Below are 5135 nucleotides of genomic sequence, written 5' to 3' on the forward strand. Positions count from 1 at the left end.
TTGTTTTTCAGAATTAAAAATTTTGTTTTATGATGTTATTATTATCATGTTTATCAGAATGACTTCTAATCTGTAAATCAGAAGAGTTTACTTGAAATTGCTTAGTTTAACTTCTTTCTCTTAATATTTTATTTCGGCTTCTCAAGATTTAGGGTCTAATGGTATATGCAACCTAACTGAAGTGTTGCAATTTCACATAGAAAGAATCACCAATTTGCATCAAGTACATGCAGGATCTCTACCTTTAGTGGACATCTTATTTAGCTCCCCAATAACTTTGCTCCTCAGGATCTAAATACCAGTGTGTCAGAAAATGAACTGTTCTCCTTAAGGCTTTTAATGGTGGGTTTTTTAGAAATGAATTACCAGGCCTTTCTTCTGCAGTAGCTCTGGGTACATATGAATCTCCAACCTTTTGGTTAGCAGCCAAGCCCATTAACCATTAACATTTGCACCAGATTGACTTTATCCAGGTAATCCTATCGTAACCAAAATCAGAAAAAGTGAGGGCATGATTTTTGAAATATTAGTTTATGAGATATGAGAACTGGGTCTTTAACCCAGATACATTTCTCAACCTTAACTCCATGTTGAACACATTCTACTTTATGTTTGAGTATAGGTGGTGTCATCATCGGTTAAGTGAACAAACATATTAAAGGCAAACATTAAATCCATGGAACATAGTTTGCAGTAAAAAAAATAAGTCACAATGAAAAAGTCTAGCCTTAAAGGACTTAATTTTTCAACTGAAATCAGTCTTCCTGGGTTTTAGTTTCCCCACCTGTAAAGTGAGAAAATTGACTGTGACCTTTTGGATACTTAGCAGCTTGGTGATACTATTGTACACACATTGAACAAGTTGAATGTTTGGATTCAGTGGCAGTGGAAGCACTCAGTGCTGTCAGGGATCTCCACATGGCTCCTCCAGCTATAGGGCTCTAACTCCATCAGTGTATAGAGCTCTAGCTCCATCAGTGTAGCTCCATCTGGCTTGTCATAAAGAATGTCTTGTCAGCAGGAAGACAAAGCAGAGAGAGTGGGTCTAGTGAGCTCCAGTGAGCTATTTATCTTTGTAGCACCTCTGACTGAAGTCATCAAGCTGTGACCTGATTGACAGGCTAAACTCCACCCCTTCACTCTTAATAGTTTCAAGTTGACACCAGATTATATAACTACCACATGTGTTGATCATTGTGATCAGTTCCCTCTCCCTCTTCTCCTCCCCAAACCTTCTCCCTGACCTCCTGGTATTGCAACTCCCACATCTGTCCCTGAGATGTTTATCTGACCTGGATTCCGTGTGTCATGAGCTCTTATTTGTACCTGTGTTTGTGTTCCGGTCTAGCCAGAATTCAAAGGCAGGACTGAAGTCATGATAGTGGGGCGTGAGGAAGCCTCAAAGAACCAAAGGAACATTGTGTTTCATTGGTGCTTTACTGCACCACGGTTGACTCAGCCCTTCCTTGTGACCCTTCTGTGAGGGGCTGTCCTGTTTTCTACAGATGGCTTTGGGGTCTCTGCTCTGACCCCCTTTGTTCTCAGCAATTTGGGTTTTTTGTTTTGTTTTTGATCTTCTGATGCCTGTTATCTGATCCCATCAACGACTCATGATCACATAGACTGGTGAACTTCTTCCCTGTGGGCTTGTTGATTCTCTGCTACATGGTCACTTGTTTAACTTCAAGCCTTTAAGACCCCAGGAGGTATATCTTTTGATAGCTGGCACCATCAGCTTTCTTCACCATGTTTGCTTATGCACCCGCTTTGTCTTCAGCAATTGTGTTGGTGACGCAAAGATTGCAGGTGTTAGAACAAAGTGTTCTTACATTTAGGGAGGGCTTGAGCAGAGGCCCAAGTCTATCCACTTCCCCAATATATTGTAATATAAATATATATACTAAGGCCAAACTTCAGTTTTTATGAATTAGTATCTTTATATAAGTGCACACCTATGTTTATGCCTCTATCCGTAAACTTGCTTCCTTGATATTTACTCTGTTTCCTTTTATCTTCCTCTTGCCCCACCATCAGGCTTGCCCTTCTTATGCCTCTGAGTAATTTCTCTCACTGGATTGCCGTTGCTCCAACACCACTGGGATCTCTATGTCCTCCTCATTGTTGATTTAATTCCCTAGTTGTTCCCCTCTCTATGGTGTTGTTTGCTCACCGCTCCCATCCCCTCCTCCTCCTTCTCCCATGTCCTCTGGAACCATCATTCGATAGCTTTCTCCTCAGGCTTGCTTCCCAGGCCTAGCTCTTAATTTTCTGATCTAATAACAGGAGTGTCAGGCGCATGATTCTACCTGGACAGCATCTTGATTCTCCTCTCATTTGTTTATATTGAACAATGTTCCAAAAGGCTTTGGGATGTTTATACTAAATATGTTTAATGACATAAAGGTGCGTGAGAAGGAAACTCACAGAGCAAAGAAAAAGAGGAAGGTCATCGGAGTTTCAGAAACAACTCAGTCTATGAACTCACTTCCCTTTTGTAAACTTTGCCTTAAAAATATAAAATATTTCATTCTATTTTAGGTTAAAGTTTAAACACCAAATTAGTTTCTCATCCAACTATTTGTACGTAAATTGTTCTGTGACACTGATTACTATCCTTGTAGTGTATCAGAACACTCCCTAGTTCAACCCCACCTTTTTCATTTTCTTTCCTCAAGCTTTCCTGCCTTTCCTTGCCTTCTCGTCTTTGCTTTTAAACACATGTTGCCCATTCAGTCTTTATTATAGTTGGTTGCTCTACTTTGGCTCAAAGATAAACTTAGGGAGTATCTGCAGTTCCAGGTTAAAATGGTGTCAAAGGGTGATAGTCTCAGAGGTTCTTCCAGTTCTTATTACTCCAGTAAATCTGGTCGTTTCTATGAATTCGAGTTTTGTTGCACATTTCTCTCCCATTCTAACCAGGACTCTCTATTATGTCCCTGGTCAGAGCAGTCAGTAGAGGTAACCAAGCACCATTGCTTCTGGTTTCAGGTTAGAGGAAGTTGTAGTTTATGCTGGTTATTAGTCCTGTGGACTAATTGCATTCCTGAGTCTTGGTTTCCTTCACTCTTCTTTGCTCCAGATGGGAAGAGATTGTTACAGGTAGTCATATCTAAGATGTCCACTTGCAAGATTTTAAGATGCCAGTCACCACTCACCATACTAAGATGTATATCATTGTTTTCATGGACTATTGTTATCCCACTTGAACTAGATGTGCCTCAAGACTATAGTCCTTAGCTTTCAAACCAAGCTGTTACCACTCCAATCAGTCTGTCACTTTTATGAATTTGAGTTTGGTCCTCCATTTTTCTCCCATTCTAGCCGGGACCTTCCATTGTGTCCCAAGTCAAAGCAGTCAGCAGTGGGAACTGGGCATCATCTAATTCTCCTGCTTTCAGGTTAGAGGAGGTTGTAGCTTTGTTCTACATTTTCCTCCTAGTCCACCATGGTATGGAAGAAAAGAACTAGAAGGTATTTGGCAATATCTAAGAAATTTCCCTAACTGTGACCCCATGCACTCTGTTACACAGATGAATATATGGAACTCATGCAGATATGTATTTCAAATGCCCACAAATATTTCTATTTTTCTCCTGCTCATGTACTTCTACATACTCTCCAACATATCTTACCTGTAGAGTATACATATCTACCAATTTACTCACTTACAAATATTTCATTGTAAGTGCTGTTGATGCAGTATTGTACCCGTTATATTTTCTATTTTTATATTTCCTCTCTTAATCTTGCACACCTCTCAGTATCTTCATTCACTTGGTCATATTGTGCTGACTAATATTGTTAATTGTCTTTCCCTTCACCAGAATTAACATGTATGTACTATCTAGGGAATTATTTTCCCTCTCCCAACCATAATAACCATCAAAGAATGTCTCTTTCTGTGTTTGTCTATTCTTAACTTTAAAAATGGTATCAGATGATATTTTTCCTTTTGTAATTATGATTATGATTTTGTGATTGTGAGCTCCTTTAGTTCAGCTAGCATGATGTCCTCCAGATTAATTTATGTCATTACTATTTTTATAATTGTATAGTATTTATTATTTTTGTCACCATTATTATTTTTATTGTATAGCATTCCATTGTATGTATGTACCACATGTTGTCTGTCCATTAATCTACTTAGGCTATTTTTATCTTTTTACTGTGTGAATGAATGATGCTAAAATGAATGTGGGTGAGCATATATGTATTCATGTTATTGCTCTTATTTCTTTACCATATATACCTAAGAGTAAGATTGCTGGATCACATAATATTTTTATTTCTGTATTTTATGCAACTAGCACGTACCTTCTAGCACGTACTTTGAGGAACTAGCACGTACCAACTAGCATGTACTTTGAGGAAACTCCACTGTTTTTTGTGGTTTTTGCAGTTTACAATCCCATCAGCGGTGTTTATGAATTTAAGTCTCCCCCACAACCTCAACAACAATGGTTGCTTTCTGTTTTTTTTTATTACTGCAATTTTTGCAAGGGTGAGAAGTTATCTCATTGGAGTTTTATTTGCATCTGTCTAGTGGCCAATGAGGCCCTAAGGTTGCTAAGAGTCTGAATCTACTTAATAACAGTTAAGTTTTTCAGGACTATTGGGGACAAGCATCTCTTTATGTGTTTGTTAGCCTCTTAAATGTCTTCTATTCCTTTGCCCATTTAAAAATTCTTTTTTTTTTGTATTTTTGTTGTTGAGGTGTTGAAATTTTCTATATATTTTAGAGATTGAACCCTCGTCACATACATGTTTTTATGCATATTGTACACCTTCTGTGCTGGTTTTCCAATTGCACCCACCTCCTGGGATATGTTTTCATAAGCACTTCTAAGCCAATTTTAAAAAACACGTTTCTGTGAAAACATTAGTATAGCCTGTTTACCAAACTCCCTCCTGGTATGGGAGCATGTAGTTGCCAAACATTTGCAGAAGGTACGTGCTAGTTGCATAAAATACAGTATATATTTTTTTGTATAGCCACTGTGGAAAGCAATTTGGAGATACTTAAAGAAAATGGAAACTGATCTACCTTATGACCCAGTCATCCCTCTACTGGGCATATACCCAGTGGAAGCAACAAATAAAACACTACCAGTCATCAGCGCTCCAATGTTTATTGC

The sequence above is a fragment of the Echinops telfairi genome, unplaced genomic scaffold (assembly GCF_000313985.2).
Source record: "Echinops telfairi isolate 266 unplaced genomic scaffold, ASM31398v2 ScPeMD7_7469;HRSCAF=8507_0, whole genome shotgun sequence".
Taxonomy (NCBI): Eukaryota; Metazoa; Chordata; class Mammalia; order Afrosoricida; family Tenrecidae; genus Echinops; species Echinops telfairi.